The 22524-nt window shown below is 35.8% G+C and overlaps 1 non-coding gene across 50 annotated transcripts in view; it reads right to left on the minus strand.

Moving 5' to 3' along the window:
* LOC101960618 (uncharacterized) overlaps positions 1-22524 on the minus strand; it is a 401529-nt gene that overhangs the window by 326551 nt on the left and 52454 nt on the right. For 44 of the 50 annotated variants that reach the window (XR_013431556.1, XR_013431545.1, XR_013431566.1 and 41 more), the window contains 2 exons: positions 1154-1194; positions 815-891 (listed from right to left, as the gene is read on the minus strand). This is a non-coding gene — a transcript (uncharacterized LOC101960618). Of the gene's footprint in view, positions 1-814; positions 896-1153; positions 1195-2440; positions 3292-22524 lie in introns of all 50 variants that reach the window. The other 6 variants (XR_013431569.1, XR_013431553.1, XR_013431526.1 and 3 more) reach the window with 3 other exon arrangements.

Raw genomic sequence — 22524 nt, forward strand, 5'->3', positions numbered from 1 at the left:
GAATACCAATCCTATGAAAAGTTTGCTGTTTACTCACGTTGAACAGGTGCCTATTGGACAATCTTCAAGAGAGCCAAAATTGGGGAGATATGACTCTTTTTGAATAATTTGAATAATTATTTGAATAATTTGAATAATTCTAAAATTAAATGCCTGATCTCTGTAGACAAGGGAATGGCTCTCTTCACAGCTCAATCAGTGAAACTCAAGACAAGTGTTAAAGTTTTGTACCCTAAACTCTCTCATATGTAAAAATCTGTTTTGCTTAAGAAGTCTTCCACAAGTCTTGCTGGGCCATCAGCCCTTCATATTTAGGATAATTCTAGAATCTTATACATTTCAGAGGCTGTATAAGCAGATTTGGTGCTTGAGGAAGATAAGACATTGGGATGATTAGACAAAAATTTTAATCAATTATTTAAAATATGCTCAAAGACCTAAAGAAACAATCACAATGTAGCTTACCACTAAGAAAATATCAATAAAGAGATGGAAATTATAAAAAAGGAAACACGCAGAAATTCTGCAATTAAAAAGTATAACCAGTGAAATAAAAAGTTCACTAGAAGGGTGTAACAGCAGATTGGAATAGACAGAAGAAAAATATCAGTGAATTTACAGGTGATCCCATCTGAGGAAAGAAAATAAAAACAAACACACCAACATATATATAATGTGAATACCAAAAAGAGGTGGGAGATAGAAAAAAGAAAACATACTTGAAGATATATATAATGGTGCCCAATTCCCCAAGTTTTATGAAATACATGAATCTAAACATTCAACAAGCTCAACAAAACCTGGTGTCACAGACCTGTAATCCGGAAGAAACAGGAGGTTGAAGCCAGAGGATCACAAGTTCAAGGGCATCCTTGGCAGCTTAGCGTGACCCTGTCTCAAAATAAAAAATAAAAAGGCCTAAGAATGTGGCTCAGTGGTTAAGCACCTCTGGGTTTAATCCCCTATACCAAAAGGAAACACAGAAACAAACAAACAAATATCTGAACATACACACACACACACACACACACACACACACACACACACACACAAAGAAACAGCTTCACTAGTGAATTCTGGTAGGATCTGAAAGAGAAATTTTTAAGTGAATGCTTGCTTATTGATAAATAACCAAAAGATGGAATCAACTCACGTGTACATCCATGGATGAATGGAACAATATGTGGCATATACCTACAATGAAATATTTTTCAGTCTTAAAGAGGAAGGAATTCCTGGCACAAAGTACAACACAAATGAACAAATTCTGTACCAGTCTACTTAAATGAAGTACTAGGAATAGTAAAATTCACAGAAAAAGTACAATGGTGGGTTGCTTGGAACTGAACAGAGGGGAAAATGAGATATTTTTGTTTAACGGATGCACAGTTTCAACTTAGCAAGATGAAACATTCTAGAGACTGATGATGATAACTGTTGCACAGCAATGTGAATATAAGAATTGACAGTTAATTGTACATTTAAAAATGGTTAAGATGGCAAATTTCATGTTCATGATTTATTTATTTTCATAACTAAAAATAAATAAAATATGTAAGAACAAAATTTTCCCAAAGATTAAAAAAAATTCATTGGGAGAGAATATATTTCTTAATCATTCTATAAAACTAAAATTACTACAACAAAATCAGACAAAGGAATAACAAGAAGATTGCAGAATCGTATCTTTCAAAAGTATAAATACACAAGTACTCAACAAAATATCAGCAACCCAAATGCAGGAGCACATTAAAATAATTATATACCTTGACCAACTGAAATTTATCCCAGTAATGCAACGGTGTTTCAACATATGAAAAACAGTTGGTATTCATTAATAAACTCTTATAATTAAGTTATATACATACGATAATGAATAATTTATCAAAAGGATGAATAAACACATGGTCATCTCAACTGATGCAGAAAAAGCATTTGAATAAACTCAATGCTTTTTCATAATAAAATCATTCAACAAACTAAGGATATAAGGGAACAAACACAACTTGAGAAGGGAATCTAAGAAAATCCCACTGGTAACATCATACTACAAAGGGAAAAATTGAAAACTTTCAAAAAATATTAGAAAAATGCCCAGCATGGTAGCACATGACTTATCCTAGTGATTCAGGAGACTGAGGCAAGAGCATCCAAAGTTCAGCTTTGGCAACTTAGTGAGAGACTCTGACTCCAAATGAAAAACAAAAAATTATAAAGGGTTAGAATGCAGCTTGGTGGTAAACCACCCTGAGTTCAATCCCCAGTACCTAAACAAAACAAAACAAAAATTAGCTGGGCATGGTGGCACATGCCTGTAATCCCAGCGGCTCAGGAGGCTCAGGCAGGAGGATCATGAATTCAAAGCCAGCCTCAGCAACAGGGGAGCACTAAGCAACTCAGTGAGACCTTCTGTCTAAATAAAATACAAAATAGGGACAACCTGAGCAGAGCGTCTCTGGGGGAGCGGCGATCCCAGAGACCCACGCGAGGTGCATCCCTCTCAGCCTGGCAGCGCTCCCAGGCCGCAGCGCCAGGGCCCCTTCAGCTCGCTCATTTGACTTCTTTCCCTGCGGCCGGCTGCGCCCTGGCATTGGCGCTGGTGGAACTGGAGCCAGCCTATGGCAGCCAACAGTTGCAGAATGAAGAAGAGCCTGGGGAACCTGAGCAGGCTGCAGGTGATGCTCCACCACCTTACAGCAGCATCTCTGCAGATAGTGCAGCCTATTTTGACTACAACAACGAATATGGGTTTCCAAAGCCCCCATCTTATAATGTGGCTACAACACTGCCGAGTTATGATGAGGTTGAAAGCTGAAGCTACCATCCCTTTAGTTTCTGGAAGAGATGAAGATTTTATGGGCCGGGATGATTTTGATGATGCTGAACAGCTGAGGATAGGAAGTGATGGGACTTTCATGTTAACTTTTTTCATGGCATTCGTCTTCAACTGGATTGAGTTTTTCCTATCTTTTTGCCTGACCACCTCAGCTGCAGGAAGGTATGAGGCCTTCTCAGGATTTGGTCTCTCTCCAATTAAGTGGATCCTGATTGTCAAGTTTTCCACCTATTTCCCTGGATACTTTGATGGTTCAGTACTGGTTCTGGTGGGTGTTCCTGGTTTTAGGCTCTCTCCTGTTTCTCAGAGGATTTGTCAATTATGCAAAAGTCCGGAAGATGCCAGAAACTTTCTCAAATCTCCCCAGGACCAGAGTTCTCTTTACTTATTAAAGATGTTTTCTGGCAAAGGCCTTCCTGTGTTTATGAATTCTCTCTCAAGAAGCAAGAGAACACCTGCAGGAAGTGAATCAAGATGCAGAACAGAGTAATAATCACCTGCTTTAAAAAATAAAGTACTGTTGAAAAAGATCATTTCTTTCTACTTGTACCTAGGTATAAATTTTTAATGGTTAATGCAGAATTCTGTAATCATTGAATCATTAGTGGTTAATGTTTTTAAAAGCTCTTGCAATCAAGTATGTGATGCATTAATAATGCCTTACATATCGTTTGGAGTCCTTTTAAATAGCATGAGCCATGTCAGTTTACTCAGTAGGGGGCAGTCTTGCTTTATTCATGCTCCATCCATCTCAAAGCAAATTAGGAAATTAAAAAAGATTTTAGTGTAAGATATGTTTAAGACTAGCTATTTTAAAGGGGTTTTCTCAAAAGGAAAAATTTTTGTTATGACTGCATTTCTGCACATAATCCATATTTGCTGTTAAAATTAATCTACAAATTTATTGTACTATGTGTTAACACCTGGAAGCAAAATTTTAGTGCAAAAATACATTTAAGGTGTGATCAAAATATGTTCTTAATTCATAAATAAACATTAACTTTTTATGGTCTGTATTTGAAATTTTTCAGTACCTTATTTTTACATGGTGTGTACCTAAGGAATTCTAAAGGTTTTGTCACTGTATAAAATAGAAGAGGTAAGGAGAAATACAAATTACTTACTAAAATGTAATTCTTCACACTGTACAATCAGAGTCCCAGAGGATTAGGTACTAAGAACAAAGAATTAGTTTGGAACTTCTGAGATGATCCCTAACATACTGTACTACTTGCTTTTACAATGTGTTAACAGAAACTGATGCATTATAAATGTAGAATGATGTGCTTTCTGCCCAAATGGTAATTCACCTTGGTTTGCTATATTAAAACTATAAATACACCTTTCAAAAAATACAAAATAGGACTGGGGATATGTCCTCAGTGTTTGAGTGTCCCTGAGTTCAATCCCCAGTATAAAAAAAAGACAAAAGATATGTACAACTATATCCTCTCTTACCAATTCTGTTCAACACAGTACAAGAAGTTGTAGCCAGGGCAATTAAATTAAACAACAACAACAAAAAAAGAGACATCATAATGTGGAAAAATAAAACTATTCAGAGATTACAGGATCTAAATTATGTAAAAACTATTAGAGATAATAAATTAATTCAGAAAAGTTGTAAGATAAAAGATAAGGACTGTTCTTTACCACATAATTTTCACCACTGCATAAATGTATATTCATAAGTATTCCATGCATTCTAATCTTGCAGCAAAGATAATCTAGTAATAAATGATTTAAGTAATACCAGCACAATTCTTAAAAGCTTCACATAATGGTTGTAACTTACTTAAAAAAAAAGGCATTAAATCTGTTACAATTATGTAGTGAAATACAGTATACGGCTATAACTAATTACAATAATTTTTTTTTAAATTAGGGGACTGGAGGCAGTGCCCAGTGGTAAAGCACTTGCCAAGCACATTTGAGACCCAAGATTTGCCTCTCAACAATGAAATACCACATATACATTGTGCTCTTTCTACACACTAGCAATGAAAAATCCAAAAAAGAAATTAAAACAATTTCATTTATAAAAGGATCAAAAGAATAAAATATTTACAAAGAAATATAACAAATACAAGATATGTACACTGAAAATGGCAAAATGTTATTGAATGAAATTAAAGACATCAGTAAATGGAAATGCATCATACTTTCATGCATTACAAAACGTCATATTGTTAAAACACATATAATCACACCGATTTACAGACTTAACACAGTATTCATCAAATTTCCATCTGTTCATTTTGCACAATTAAAAAGCTGATCTTAAAATTTATATGGAATTACAATGGACTCCAAATAGCCAAAACAATATTGGTAAATAAGAATAAAGCTGGAATATTTATACTTCACGCTTTCAAAACACACTATATAGTAATCAAAAGAATGTGGTGATGGTATAAGAATAGACATATAACATATTGAGAGTCCAGATTTAGAGCTTAAAGATATCATGTTTGCCATGCTAGGTTTCAGTCTTGCTTGGGACTGATTCCGCTTTTCTACTTTCCTATTTCTCTCTTTTAGAATGGGAATGTATACTTTGCGTAACCCACAATTATATCTTAGAAGTAGATAGGTTGCCTTGACTCTCAGATGAGATTTGGGATTTGGCCTTTTGAATTTAGAATTATTGGAGAATGAAATCACTGTACGTAGTATGCGAGAAGGACATGAGTTTGAGGAGGAGAGCTGGCAGGAACAGAATATTACTTTACACATTGCTTGTTTCCTGGAACACATGCAGGAATTTAATGACAAAAATCTGATGTTAATTGATTAAGAGGGTGGAAACTTAATTTAGGTATGGTGTTGAAAGGCCACTAGGAAGTGATTAGATTAACTGATTAGGATAAGACCCATATTACAGAATCCTGGTATTCTTATAAGAGAGAGAGACCACACATACTCCAGAAATATGAGTATACAAAATTCTGTTTTAAAGTAGATTTCCTTAGGTAAATTGTTATAGTAACAAAGCTATCTAATAAACCATGTTTGTGACCTAGAAGACAAAATTTTTTTCACATGTAAATTTTTCCAAAATTCTTCTACAGATTGAATTCAATCTCCCCCCCCCCCCCAGGTACCAGGGATTGAACTCAGGGGCACTCAGCCACAGAGTCACATCCCCAGTCCTATTTTGTATTTAATTTAGAGACAGATTCTCCCTGACTTGCTTAGCTCCTCACTTTTACTGAAGCTGGCTTTGAACTCGTGATCCTCCTGCTTCAGCCCCCCAAACTGCTAGGATTACAGGTGTGTGCCACTGTGCCCAGCTTGAATTCAATCTTAATAGGCACATTAATAGAATTATTCATAGAAAGCCAGAACGAGATAATTCAAAAATTTATAAGAAAAAGCAAAGTACACAATTTATAAGTCTTCCTATAAATCTAAAAATCAATAAATCTATAAATCAAGAAAGTGTGGTATCAGAGAATGGATAAACATATATAACAGTGGAACAAAAGAGGCAGCCCAAAACCACCCAAAGTATGGTCCATTAACTTTTGACAAAGGTACAAAAACAGTTCAGTGAAAAGAAATAGTCTACTCAATAAATGGCACAACTATATAACCATATTTTTTAAAAAATTGAACGAACTATAGTTAAATCTTATATGAATACTTACTCAAAAATGATCAAAAGCAGGGGCTGGGATTGTGGCTCAGCGGTAGAGCACTGCTCGTCTAGCACATGCAAGGCCCTAATCCTCAGCACACATAAAAATAAATAAATAAAGGTATTGTGTCCTACTAGTTCTAAAAAATAAATGTTTTTAAAAAATGATCAAAAGGGGGGCTGGGGATGTGGCTCAAGCGGTAGCGCGCTCGCCTGGCATGTGTGCGGCCCGGGTTCGATCCTCAGCACCACATACCAACAAAGATGTTGTGTCCGCCAATGATTAAAGAATAAATATTAAAAAAAGTTTCTCTCTCTCTCTCTCTCTCTCTCTCCCCCCCCCCTCACTCTCTCTTTAAAAAAAAAAAATGATCAAAAGGGCTAGGGGTAAAGTTCAGCACTTGCTTAGCATGCATAAAACCAGATTTTAATCCCTAGCACCATTTAAAAATATATATATTCTTCAGATTTCTTTCTAGGCTTCCTTCCCTATACTCAGGAGGCCCAGCTTTCTCTGTTACATAGGAGCTGAAAGATCTGATCTATAGGGGAGAGCTCTGCATTCTTAAAGTCAGGAAATGGTGCTAGAGGTTTTCTAGAGGTTGCTTAGACACACAAGAAGCCAGGAAATGGAACTGTTGACATTCGGATGTAGCTACTGATTTCTCCCTAGAAGAAAGGGAATGCTTGGACAACCCCGCTCATCAGAATTTGCATAGAGATTTGATGTTAGAAAACTATAGAAACTGGTCTTCTGGGTCTGTCTCTAAGCCATCCTGCCCTCCTTTCTGAGAATAAAGGAAAGAGTCCTGAAATTTTAAGAGACAAGAGACATTAGACAGGGGAAGAAGATGGCAGAGCAGAGGTGGGCAGAGGTCAGCAATCTCTTCACAACACAGTGAAGGAATGGCATACTGGAGAGGTGTGTGATAGAAAAAAATGCTCTAAGACCCAATATTAGACAATATGAAACCTGGAGAGACTTAAATTACTGGAACAGAAAATAAGGACAGAGTTCCCCAACCCTTAACCAGAACCAAAGGAGAGGAAATGAGGAGGAGCAACAGCACAGCGACAGGAAAAGCATATAACTTCACATCCTTAACAATAGCTGCAGGGCTAGGGATGTGGCTCAAGCGGTAGCAAGCTGGCCTGGCATGCGTGCCCCCCGGGTTCGATCCTCAGCACCACATACAAACAAAGATGTTGTGTCCGCCAAAAAATAAAAAATAAATATTAAAATTCTCTCTCTCTCTCTCTAAGAAAAAAAAATAGCTGCAAAGAAAAGCAGAACAAATTAAAATGTCACAGGAATAGTGGGGTCACCGAAGGGCATTAAGTAATTTTGTAATAGGTAACTAACCCAGGCCTGGATACAAAATACTAAGGACACTATCCATGATAATTAGTGCCTGGGTTCCCCTTCTCTCCCCTTTCCAGCCACCTCATTTTCAGGGAACCTAATTAGCACCATTCATACTTACCTTTTGAACTGTAATGGACTTTCCCTAGGATCTGACTACTTTGGAGTGTAAACGCCCCTGTGAAGGCTCTGGGCCCAAGGCTAAGATTTACCAAAGGCCTTTTAAGAGGAGCCAGTCTGCCTTATTGCACTCTACTTTTCTAAACAAGCTTCCTGCTGAAAAATTCTTTACACATAATCCCATATTGTTTTTGAAACCTTGTGCAAAACCATGTATCATTTTAGACTAGAAAATTTATGATACTAGATAGCCTATAAACGTTGTGAAAAACTTCACAAAAGCTAAACTATGGAGCCAACCTAGATGCCCTTCAGTAGATGAATGGATAAAAAAAAATGTGGCATATATACACAATGGAATTACTCAGCAATAAAAGAGAATAAAATCATGACATCTGCAGATAAATGGATGGTGTTGGAGAAGATAATGCTAAGTGAAGTTAGCGAATCCCCAAAAAAACAAATGCCAAATGTTTTCTCTGATATAAGGAGGCTGACACATTGTGGGGTAGGGAAGGGAAGCATGGGAGGATTAGATGAATTCTAGATAGGGAAGAGGGGTGGGAGGGAAAGGGAGGGGGCAGGGGATTAGCAAGGATGGTGAAATGTGATGGACATCATATCCAAAGTACATGTATGAAAACATGAATTGGTGTGAACATACTTTATATACAACCAGAGATATGAAAAATTGTGCTGTATGTGTAATAAAAATTATAATGCATTCCCCTGTCATTTATTTTTTTAAAAAATCAAAAATTTTAAAAAATAAAAAATGAAATGTTATGAAAAACTGGTAAAGGAAGCTCAGAATTTGGAGTTTTGGTCTCTGGGGCCGCGGCAAAAAATAAAGTTACGTTTCTCCCACTCTTTGACTGCTGTTTGCTGCCTCTTGCTTGATTCCTTCAACAGTTTAACCAAAATAGAAGCCAGAAATCTATGTTGGACATGGCAGCCAAATTGTGGCACCCATAGTGAATAAGCTGCCCAAGAAAAAATTAAATCCACACACTATCTTCCCACCTTCAGATAGCAACAAATTACTGGTACCCTTGTAGTGGGATATTTTTAAAGTCCTCCTAGAAAGAACTTGTAGAAGAATTGTTACTAGTTAAAAGTTGCTGAAACCTCAGGAAGTGAGAGCTCAGATCCAAGTGGAAGGTAATTTTGGTCCATGACAGAGGAAAGGGAAGGTATCTAGATTACGGTAGTCATTGGAGACCCATAAGGGCAGGAAACTACTTATAGCCTAGGCAGCTTAGATGTATGGTCCCCAGATTGTAATTGTAGCCAGACAGAGGCATGTCAATACAGGAAGTTGCCTGTGTCCCAGGAGGCCTAGATTAATAGTGCATAGATCATGGCCAATGCTGGCAAGTATTTGCACATTGACTAGATGCTGTTTCAATCCCAGTCAGCAGAGGGAAGCAATGGAACTATTACCCAGCTGAACCAATGATTGAGTCTTTTTAGCCAGTAGTAAGAGCAATATTCCCACGAGTTGTATTAGCCAGGGAAAACAGTTCTGCACCACAGATCACCAATAGAGAATCTACAACCACAGAACCTGTGTTTGCACACAGCCACCAGGATCTATGCCACTTTGAAAAGGATCCTGTAGAGGGCAGTGAGCACATGGTGACTGGCAGATATCACAGAAACAGCCCAGATCCCTGCCTACTGAACTCCTGCACACTGTAGAAACAACAAACAGACACAATATTGCACCCTCAGAACACTCAGACTCAGGCCCCTAGATGATGAAAAAGAATGGGCTGGGGATTAGACAGAAGGGAAAGGGAGGAAGGAAGCAGGAGGAGATGGGAAAGGCAGTGGAATAAATCAAATATAACTTTCTTATGTTCACATATGAATATATGACCAGTATAACTGCATATCATGTACAATCACAAGAATGGGAAGTGATACTCCATGTATATGTTAAAATACATTCCATTATCATGTTTCACTAAAAAAATTTAAAGAAAAAAAAAAGGCTGGTGGAAGGTTCATAGCAATCAGGGGAGTGGATCCTGTACCCAACATCTGTGGAGGGATCTAGAGTTAAAGAATGATAGATATCTTCTAAAGATACCAAGTCGGATAAAATCAATTCAAGATACAATAAGAATTTTCTTCACCTTGGCTTGGTTTACTATAAATAGCTCTAAATTCAACTTTGATTAAACACATAAAATCACTCTTCACTTTGATGTTATCATAAAGGACAAAATTGTGCTCTCAACCCATTTGATTGTATTTCTTCTAGTTTTTTAACTTTTTTTAGTTGTTGTTGAATACAATACCTTTATTTATGTATTTTTATCTGGTGCTGAGGATTGAACCCAGGGCCTCACATGTGCTAGGCGAGCGCTCTACCACTGAGCCACAACCCCAGCTCTCTTCTAATATTTTAAAGCATTGATTGGAATCATTCTGATCAAGCAGAATGATCTATACTTTCTGCTTTTATCCCCTTTTTACTCAATTATCTGATACTTCCTGAAATCCGCCCATTCATCTTTTTCTTCTTTTTACCTTGGTTTGTATTATTCTTTCTAGCTTTCCTCCTTTATTTTCTCTCTTTTGACCAGTTTTTCTCTCTTACGCCTTTGAGCCCTATAACGTTATAGCAATTTTACTATATTTAATAATTAATTTTTGAACCTACTTATTCCAAAATTTTACTATAGTTATGTCCTGGAGTTAAAGGAACTGTGGAAAAGAGTATCAACAAGTTTTTCATTTTAAATAAGGTTGAATAGTACATGGCTTTGCTCTGAAGTGATTGTACTAAATAGGGTTCAGTAGCTTCTCTCAAAGGAGGCCACACACTGAATTAAATTATCAATACCTAGATATTCACCCAGTCCATGCCTCTTAAAGAAAAAAAGCTCACAAAAATAGCCCCTTGGATAAAAGAAGTAATAAACATCCCAATACATGGGTAGACATATAAACAATATGAAAAAGCAAGAGAACAAACCATCCAATACAGGCCACAACAACTGACTCCATAAACACCACAGAGTAGGAAATGTCAGAGAAAGAATTCAGAAAGCTTATAGTTTAAATGTTCAACAAGTTAAAACAAGAATTAAAATTAGAACATACAGAAAGTAAGAGAACATTTCAATGAAGAGAGAGAGATTGTGTTAAAGAACCACCACTAGATCAGTCATCTAGACATAAGGAAATTAAAGATTCTTCAGAACACACACACAAAAAAAATACTGTTAATCAAATGTACCTAACAGACATCTATATAATATTTCAACCACTGACAACTGAATACTCTTTTTTCACAGCAGCACATGAAGCATTCTATAAAATACATCATATTACAGGGCACAAAGCAAATCTTAGCAAATACAAAAGAGATAATTTCTTGCATCCTATCAGATCATAATTAAATTACATTAGACATCAATAATAAGATAGAAAAACAAACTACTCTAAAACCTGGAGATTAAATAATATGCTTTTTTAAAAGTACTTCTTAGTTGTAAATGGACCTGAGAATCAAACCCAGTGCCTCATACATAGTAGGCAAGTGCTCACAACTGAGCCACAACCCCAGCCCTAAATAATACACTTTTGAATGATAAATGAATAGCAGGAAAAAGCAGGGGATACAGTGATATATCAAAGTCTCTGAGACAATATAAAACATATTACTGACTTCCTACATTAGGAAAAAATAGAAAGATCCCAAATAATTTAACATTACACTTCAAGGACCTAGTAAAAGAAGAACAAACTAATACTAAAATGGTAGAAGACAGAAAATAATTAAAATCAGAGCCAAAATCAATAAACTGAGAATAAAAAAATAAAAAATATTAACAAAACTAGGAATTAGTTTTTTGAAACTAACCTAAAGAAAAAGAAGACCCAAATTAACAAAGTTAGAGATGGAAAAGGAAATATCAAAGATACTACTGAAATCCAGAGTAATATTAGAAACTATTTTGAAAATTTATATACCAATAAGCTAGCAATATTGAAGATACCAACAAATTCCTAGAGATATACGACCTACCCAAATTGAAATATGAGGATAAAGAAACCTTAAACAGGGCTGGGGATGTAGCTCAGTTGGTAGAGTGCTTTCCTCACATGAATAAGGCCATGGGTTCCATCCCAAGTACCACCAAAAAAAAAAAAAAAAAAAAAGAAACAAAGAAAGAAAGAAAAGAAACCTTAAACAAATCAAAATCAAATAATGAAATTGATGCAGTTATTAAGCTTTCCAACAAAGAAAACCCAGGGACCAGATGGATTCATACCATAGATCTACCAAATCTTTAAAGAATGAATACCAATCCTTTTCAAATTATTCCACAAAATGTAATTGGTGAGAACACTACAAAATTCATTCTAGTAAGTCAGTTTAATCTTCATTAAAGAACCAAAGACACATCAAAAGGACAGAAAATTTCAGGGCAATATCCCTGATGAACATAGATGCAAAAATTCTGTTTTGACTTCCCCTGTAGTAGGGATCGAACCTAGGACCACTTAACCACTGAGACATGTCCCCAACCCTTTTATTTTTTTCTTTACTTTTTTTGGAGACAGGGCCTTGCTAAGTTAGAGAGGCTGGCTTTGAATTCTTGATCCTCCTTGCCTCAGGCTCCAGAGTCACTGAAATTATAGGCATATGCCAATGCACCCAGCTTTGATGCAAAAATTCTTAATAAAATATTAGCAAACTGCATTTAGATAGTACACCATAATCAAGTGTGTTTCACCCTAGGGATACAAGATTCATTCAATATATGCAAATCAATAAATGTAATTTAGAATATAACATATAAGTTAATGAAAATAATCACGTTTATCTCAATAGATGCAGAAAAAGCATTCAACACCCATTCATACTTGTAGGAACTAGAGAAAATAGGGATATAAGGAATTTCCCAACATGGAATAGATTATAAATGACAAACCCAAGGTTAACATCATTCTGAATGGAGAAAAACTGGAAGTATTTCCTCTAAAATCAGGAATTAAAAATGTGTACTTGCACTACTCCTTTTCAACTTGAAACTCTAGGCAGAGTAATCAGGCAAGAAAAAGAAATTAAAGGACACAAACGGGAAGTCAAATTAACTATTTGCTATGAAGATAGAAATTTCCACCAGAACACTTCTAGAGCTAATAAATTTGTATGTTGATCTTGTATTTGGTGATTTCAGGCATGCACCAATGCAGCTGGCTTCCGGGCTTACATGAAAGTATTAAAGCATACATATCAACATATAAAATCAATCACTTTCAAAATCTCCAATAATGAATCTTCTGAAAAAGAAATTAGAACTATCCCATTCATAATAAACCACCCAATATAAAATACTTGGGAATTAGCCTAATGAAGGAGGTAAAGGACCTCTACAACCAAAACTATACAACACCAAAGAAATTCAAGACCTTAGAAGATGTTAGATAATGAAGCAGAGGACACAGATGAGAAGTCCAAATATCAAGAAAAAAGCCACTTATGACAGTTGAAACTCTTTTTCAGAAAACTAGGTTTATTTCTCTTCTTATCATAGACATGTCCTGTCCTGTTTATCATGATTTCAAATTCTCCTTTTCAAAGGCTCCTTCTTTCCCTCCAGTGATCTCCCAGTACATCTCCCTTTCCCCATGAGGGTCTAATGACCTAATAACTCTCAATATTGTTCTTGGGGGTCTCTAGCAAATCCATGCACATTTCTGAAGGCATCTAGGTTTAGCTATTATAATATTAATATAATTAATAGATATTTATTCAAGCTGTCGCATCAAAGCTCTTTATGAATGGCCATAATGGATTTTATGTAGAAATTTTCTGCCATATAATGAATGTGATTACAGCAGAAAACTGTAGTTCTATAGAAGGCTTTTTAAAACTAACATATCTATGATTGCTCATATTTTTTCATGATTTCTTTTTCTTGTTCTGTGTCATTGAGTAGGTTCCCCCAGAGCAGTTAATAACATTTTTTATATTTTTATCTTCATATTATAATTGGATGTAATTTTAATCACTTCATAATTTAGGACAGTGTAAGTAGAAATTAAAATATGCATGAACCCGACTGGGGTTGTGGCTCAGCAGTAGAGTGCTCGCCTTGCACATGCGAGGTCCTGAGCTCGATCCTCACCACCACATAAAAAATAAAGTATTGACAACTACAACTAAATCATAAATATTTTTTTAAAAATTCATTAACCATGTGATGTCAATAAAATTATATATCTTTCAAAGGATCAGATATAAATAAGTGTAAAACTATAAAATTCCTAGATGAATACATGAAAATCTTCATGACAAAGAGTAGACAAGAATTCTTACATGTCACAGAAGGCATAATCTACAATGTTAATAAGTGAAAAAGTGGACTTCATCAAAATTGAAAACCTTTGCTCTGAAAAAAGGCAGTGTTAAAAGAATGAAATGATGTACAAACTGGAAGAACATTTTTCAACATAATGTATCTTAAAGGAATTATACAAAGAATATATAAAGAAACAGTAAGAAAAGGAAAAGCCCAGTAAAAAGTGGCACAAAAGATTTGAAAAACAAGCGTTCAAGAGATTTACAAGCCAGGTGTGGTGGCGCATTCCTGGTATCCCAGTTATTTGGGCAGCTGAAGCAAGAAGATTGTGAGTTTGAGAGCAATCTAGGGAAATGCTGTCTCAAGAGGAAAAAAAATAAAAGATTCAGATGTGTCAGATAATCATATGAAAACATACACACCACCACATGTCCTCAGAGAACTGCAAACTCGAATCATGATAGCGAAAAATACACATATATATAATATATATGATTACACACACACACACACACACACACACACATATATGTAAAATACCAAGTAATGCTAATGATGTCGAGCCATTGGAATGCTGGTATTTCTGTGGTGAACATGCAAACTGATAAAAACAATTTAGGAAATAATTTGGTACTCATTTCTATTCCTACACATTTAACCTACAGAAATGAACATTTTTGTTCACACAAAATTCGAACCTAAAAGTTGATCGCAAACTTATTCATCATCATCATCAAAACTAGAACTATCTCAAGTGTCCATTGGTTAGTGAATGGATAAGGAGCTGGTCCAACCATACAATGAAATGACTCAGGAATACAAATAAATGATCCAATGAAACACATAACAACATGAGTGATGCTTAAATGCGTTTTACTAAGTGAATAAGAAGCCAGACAAAAAGTCCATATATTGCATGATTCCATTTATATGACCTTCTCATGAAGGCAAAATCATGGGGATGGAAACAAATCAGTGGTGTCCAGATTTGTAGGGTAGAAATGGATCAAATATTAAAATTATTAAATTGATAAAACTGTACTGAATGGATTGAAATATACATGACTACATGCATTTGTCAAAATCCATAGAACTATATGACATACAGAGAGTTGTTTACTGTGCATAAATTAGAAATAAAATTTTAAAGACAACAAAAGTACATTTTTATATATCAAATGAGATATACAAATAGAAAAACCATGCTTTGATGAATGTGTAAAGAAATATTCGCATTTATACATAACTGGTAGGAATATAATCCCTACAACTTTACTGAGAACAATTTAAACATCATCTTTGAATTGATGCTCTAATACTGTTCTCATCATTCAAACAAAATAATACCAATTTTTTAGAAATTGATTCTAAAGAGATACATAGAAACATTAATTTACAATGATATTCATTACATTTAAATTTTATAAGCAATATTTGCAATATCCAAAATGTGCAGCAACCTGGTATCATCAAAATAAAATCTGTTAGAGCCATATACTATTTAGCACTTAATGCTTTGTTTCTCAAACAATAATGACATGGAAATATGCTTGTGAATTTTCAAATGGAAAAAACATATACAATGTCAGTTGTTATAAAATTATATTAAATACATTTACTTTTTGAGACTTTAAAGGAAATAAACCCAAATGTTACAAATTATTGTTTTATGGCTAATAAAGTTTTACATGTTCTTTAGTTTTTAATGTATAGTTTTTTAAATGTTGACTATCCGTTACTTTTATTATCAAAGAAAAAATTTTGACTTAAAATTTTAAAAAAGCCTAGCCCAATCTAGCCAATCCCATGATTTTTTTAAAGTTGCTATTTCACTCAAAAGGCCAGACTCTTGTCCACTGGGAGGTTGTCAACTTGTTCCTTTAAGTACCTGAGTCTACTAACAAATACCTTACAAAGTGAGCAGGTGTCTGAATCACTCCAAGATCATTAGAGTTAAAGTTAAACTGCACTAGTAAGCCACAAGTAATACTGAAATACACCTCCATGACCCACATAGGAAATCTTTCCAAAAAAAAAAAAAAATCTTGAAACGCTATAATCTTATTTAATTGGTAGTTTTCCCTCTTTTCTCTTCCATGAAAGAATCTGTTATAGTCCTTCTTGGAAGCAGTTTTTTCTTAAAATATAAGATATAAAATATAGATACTCCAATATGCCTTGGGGAATGACAAATAGTTCTAAGGACTGAACTTTCATTGACAATATTTTTTCCTTCTGCCAGATAACTGTGTTTTGGGCTGCTTTGAGCCATTCTGCCCACTGTTCCTGAACTATGTCTTTAGTACCTTTAACACCCTGCCACAGAACCAGAGAATTCTAGGTTGCAAAATTTTTTGTAGGTGGGTTCTCAATTGGGTTAATAAAAATCTCTATTCAACAGAGATAAGGAAGAACAAAAACTCTCCAATCCAATTGGATTAGACCTCCAATTAAACTTACAAGTTTTGAAGTAAGTCTCATTGCCTACTCCATTGAAGCAAAGCATATTATGTCATCTCTCACTTTTCACCTTTCCTGCCTCCATTCATAAGGGCAATAAGGAATTCACTCCTAAATTCACTCACAATATCAGAGATTGCAGGTTTCCTTCCTTCATCCATACAAACTTATAGTCCATTAACCACTAAAAAAGGCAAAGCATTTGTTCCTCTATCATGGTATTCCAAAGCCTCCCTCTCCTTCTGTCCTCATTGCCTCTCTCCTTATATTCACTAGTTGACAATAAAGCTCCTCCCAGAAAGAATCTGGAGCTGATATGGCCTAGGGAGAAGGAAAGTAAGAGAGATCTGCTGAAATTCATCAGGATGGGGCAAGGAAAATGGACAGAGGCTAGTGACAGCAAAATTTTCACTAAGACTCCATAAAGAAATTAAGACAGACCTAGGTTAAGGCACCATAAGGTGTGATCAAGGGTGTTCTAGGGATTGATTGGGAAAGTAGTTGTAAGGCACAACACTTTCCCCTTCTATGTCCTATACCATTCATCCCTAACAGACGAAAGCGATTACTCCATAAAATTTCTTTCCTTACATATGTCCTAAAAAAAAATGCTAATATCTGATGAACCAGAAATTGAGGTAGAGAAGGCCATCCAGTGATTTCATAATCGGTTGAAATGTAAGGAGTAAATCATGGGGCTGGGGTTCATGGAGTTGCTGTCCTTGTCTATAACTTCTCCAATGGCCACCCTGACATCAGGTGGGGAGTGGGTACAGAATGATTAACATGAACCTTCCCCACTGTAACCCTAACTATAACAAATTCAGCCTCAAACTTGGTGTTCAGACTTGTGCTAACAAAAGCCATTTATCATATCCCAAAAAAACTGAACATAAAAGAAAAATCTACTTGGCACGTTAAAGAATTCTCAATCTCTCTTCTCCTTTGCTTTACCTTCTAATTCGATAAGGATATCTCTATGCTTCACTTTCCTGTCCTCTTTCTGAACACCATGCAAAAATTCTACACCATAAGCCACTAAACTAGATATATAACCTGACCTAGAATAACGTTAACTAAGTGGTCAGGTTACTCACCTATTGATATGAGCTTTCTTTTCTCTATACTACATCCTAAAAGTGGAATTAGATAATTAATAAAACTATGTCTTGTTCTAGTTGTGCAATGTATATTTTAAAGTACTTTACTTTTCACAGGGCAGCAGTAGCTCACCCTTCATCTAAGAGGCTCTGAAACCAAAGTACCTTTTAGAACATGGTCAATAAAAACATGTTACATATAGTGAACATAAATCAAGGTCAAGGGGAAAAGATCCACCTAAAGATATAATTTTATGCTACTCCAAAATGACTAGCCTACTATACTTTCAAAGAATTAGAAGATGGCCACAGATTTCCAGCAACCTCTCTAGCTGTCTTTACCAAGAATTGCTACACATTCTCACATAGGTGAAATGGGATTCAAGAGGTAAATGGATAGCACAAAACAAGTTGGAAGGTACAGAAAGGACACTTAATAAAGGGATTACCTGGAATGTCACTATTCTTTAAGACTCATGCTACAATCCTATTACAACCTCTCATCACTAGCATTTGTAGTCATTGAAGGCTTTTGTGCCTAGCCCAGAGTACATTTCAGGCCTTCCTTCCATTATAAATCTTGAGGACTTCAACATTCACATAAGTCACACCTGACACCCTCGATTCACTGGTATCTTATCTTGATCACTCCAGTTCTGAAATCTTAACACTCCAAAATCTGATTATAGGTGCTATCATTCCAGTTTTCCCAAGTGCTAGATCTCCATCTTCTTTATACTAAAATCCTTCTTTTCTGTGCCCAGATTGAACCTACTCCTGACCTTACCTCTTTCTATGCCCATTATAGATTTTTAAAATTCATTTCTGAGCTAGGAATGTCACTCAGTGGTAGAGTACTTGTCTAGCATGTCTGAAGTCCTTCAATCCCTAGTACCACAAAAAAAAATTAGACAAAAAGCATTGAAATCCAATCCCATGTAGCTCCTCACTTACTAGCTATCTATTCCTCAATCAATCAAAGCAACCAAACACTACTTGTGACAGTGAATCAAAACCACTGATATTTTCCTGGGTTTCTAATCTGGTTACAACTTCTCACTTTAATATACTATAAGCTCTGGTTATTTTGCCCAACTTCAGCCGTTTGGCCTGGATATGCCTCATTTTATTCCCAACTACTCATCTTCCTGTTGCAGCAGCTTCATGTTCATAATCCAGGTTAGCTACCTTTCCATTATCCATCTTCAAAATTATGAAATTTAGAAAACCAGCCATGTTCTCTTCCTTACTATATTCTAGTGAAGTAGTAGTTCCTTTTATCTAAGGGTAGACCTCTACCTATGTTCTAAGAAAGCACAGGTTTCATTCTTAAACCAATATGTGTATCATCATCCAAGATGTTATTTCACCTGTTATCATCTCATTCCCACTTCTACAAAGATTCTCTCCCATCCTCTTCCTGCTCTATGGCCTGCAAGTACACTGCATTTTTTTCCCCATATAGAAGAGTGACTACACAACTCATTATAGGGCACAGAAAGGGGTGGTTTAATCTGTATTCTGGTTGTCACATCTACAAAAAGAAAAGATTCTCATGGAACACTAATGATTATGCACATTAAATAAGAAAAAGGAACTATGAGCATGGTGACTGGGTAGATAGGAAAGTGGAAAACTATCTACAAGTGCAGGTAAATGGATAGCTATCAGGAAGTTGAAAGGGGAAACTTGTGAATACCAACCAAAGAACCCAAACTGTGAGGATGAGGCTCCTGCACAAACTGATTTCTCTTGTCTAACCCAATAAGCAATTGCAGAAATTATAGCAGCAGCAGGAGGCATGCAATATTTGCAAGTAGCCAAGACTAAAATTGAGGTATACAATATCAAATGACATATGAAACACCTTTAGCGAACCTTTAGCAAATATCACTAATTATTTATAACTCTTTCACACTGAGGTAAGACCTGGCTTGGGAATTCTTTTTATAAAACACAATCAAGGCAAGCATTATCAGTCAACTACAGATGGTACTTGAGATGAAGTGTATTTCCTATCATTGCAATACACAGATAAGTCCTCAGCACAAGAATCAGAAAACAGGAGTAAACTTCAGGAGTAAGCATTTTGAAGAGCTTGGATGTTGTAGGCAACTGGCGGGGACAAGCTGAGCCCATGGAGATCACAGAGCAGGCGCCCAATTAATGTCTGTTGATGATTCATTTTTTCATTCAACAAACATTTAATGAGGCCTACAATGTGCACCGGATTAGGCACTGTGAATACAAAGATGAATAAGGCACTGTCCTTGCCCTTATGGAATTTAGTCTGGTAGACGAGAGCCATAGACTCGGACAATGATAATACAACCTGATAAGTGCTAGGACACTTAGCAGGTTGTATTATATCCATCCGAGTAGGATTTCTTCAGAGGAGCACCACTCCAGGTTGCTGATGGATCCATGAAGTCCTCACAGGCACCAGGGCCTTCTGTTGTTTCTGTCACGCGGTGAGTGTCCCAAGAACTAACAATAGCTGTAACTTATAGAGTGCCTAATGATATACACTTTACAGGTATCTTCATGGAACCCCTGAAAATTAATCATTGGATGAAGAAACAGAGGTTCAATGACGTTAAGTAACATTTATTAGATCACATAACTAGTAAGCAGTTGAATTAGACTCAGTTTTGAACAGCTCCAAAGAATTGTTTTTCTCACTTTATGATAACCTTTATTCAGGTGTAACACAACTTTTCCACAGCTTTCTATTTTCTACTGCAAAGGCAGTAGGTTACACTGGCTAGAGCATGAACTCAAGGCTTAACCTGGTTTCCTACTCTACGTAGCAGAGAGAAAAATTTCAAGTGACTTCATACTAGCGTTCTATTGAAAACAACCATAGTTTTCCTTTCTTTCTCAATAGTCAGCCATAATCTTTTAGTCCTTGTGGTAGTCAATGATTATCAGCAACAACTATGTTGCTATATCATTTAGCATATTCCAGAGCTATTTCAAATGATTGCCATAAATAATCTCGTTACATTTCACAACCTTTTTCCAGATCCTTGAAAGCGAATACTATTCATATTTTCCATAAAAGGAAACAAACTCCTAGAGGGATAAGGAATCATGCTCAAGACCACATTGTAAAGTATCAAAAGAGGTCTGACTCCCAAGTCCGAGACTCTCACTCCCCAAAGTTCACTTCACTGCTGAGGGCTTACATTACTAACTCTGCATTCCGTATTGCCCCGAGTGTGGCAGGTTTTATATATATATATATATATATATATATATATATATATATGTATATATATGGCCTTTTTAAAAAACAAAAAACTGTACTACTAAAATATAATCATTCTAGGGGCTGGAGTTGTAGCTCAGTGGTAGAGCGCTCACCTAGCACATTTGAGGCCCTGGGTTCACTCCTCATTACCACATAAAAATAAATAAAGGTATTGTGTCCAATTACAACTATAAAATATTTTAGAAAATAAAATATAATCATTCTAATCACAGAAAGTGCTTCTCTCAATCAAAAAAATAAGCAATGACCTAAGCTTTAAAAGTACAAAATGCCCCTAAAAACACCCGTTTTATATTGCTTGGAGGAAAAAAAACAAAAAACCCTGAATATATTTGTATTTTTAACTGCTGTATTTGTATTTTTGTTTTTTTCTACTTGCAGGTATAACTATAAAAATTTCTACGTCCCTAAGTAACTGAGCCTATAACAAATAATGTCATTTCTTCCTTCAGTGGGGTTAGAAACAATTTTAGTTTTTTTATCTAAAAAACTAAAATTAAAAAAACTTTCAGACATGTGACAGTGAGAGTAGGTGTGATACTTATGAACAAGACTAGGAACTTAGTAATATTTATACAACGGCTGCTACTATTCAGATGGTTCCTTGAGAACCGATGTTTGTTATACAGTTGTTTCCCAAAAAGAACTGTGTACAATGTGTGCACCAAGCTATGGCCCAAACAACACAAGAAGATTTTTCATTAAGGCCAGGAATGGGGAGAATGGGAGTGTACATTTGCCAAAGTCAGAAAACCCCGTACTTTACTTTCTTTCCCATGCTCATTTTGTAATAAATTCTATTTTCTATGTCTATATCCTCTTATAAATGTTTCCCAACTCCTTATGCCCTAGGATTTCTCAACTTAGTCACTAATGTGTCCTTTTAACTCATATCCCTGTACAGATTAACACCTTCTAGAAAATACTTCACACTTCTACCAGTTATCATTAAAGGCATCCCCTTCTAGAAACACCCTTAATGAAACCCATGGCATGATGTGAGGACTGATTTCTACCTTTGTAGCCTAATTTCATAGAATAGTTGCAGTTTCCCCCAATGCATCATTCTATTTCCAATGTTTATACTTTTGTATAGTCATTTCCCTGTTTTCTGCTGAGGAAACATTTGCTATCCACCTCCCAACCCTGGGTACTGAGTATTGAAATCAGGGGCACTCTACCATCTACATCCTCAGTCCCACTTATTTGTTTAGAGAGGGTATTGTGCCAAGGCTGGCCCTGAACTTGAGATCCTCCTGCCTCAGCCTCCTGAATGGCTGGGATTACAGGCGTGTGCCACCTGTGGTTCAATCTTTACTTTTTTTTATCAGTTACTCTGACTTCTGGCATCTCTGGATGTGTTTTTCTTTTGAATTCCATAGTGCCTCATACATACCACCATTGT

The sequence above is a fragment of the Ictidomys tridecemlineatus genome, chromosome X, assembly GCF_052094955.1.
Source record: "Ictidomys tridecemlineatus isolate mIctTri1 chromosome X, mIctTri1.hap1, whole genome shotgun sequence".
Lineage (NCBI taxonomy): Eukaryota > Metazoa > Chordata > Mammalia > Rodentia > Sciuridae > Ictidomys > Ictidomys tridecemlineatus.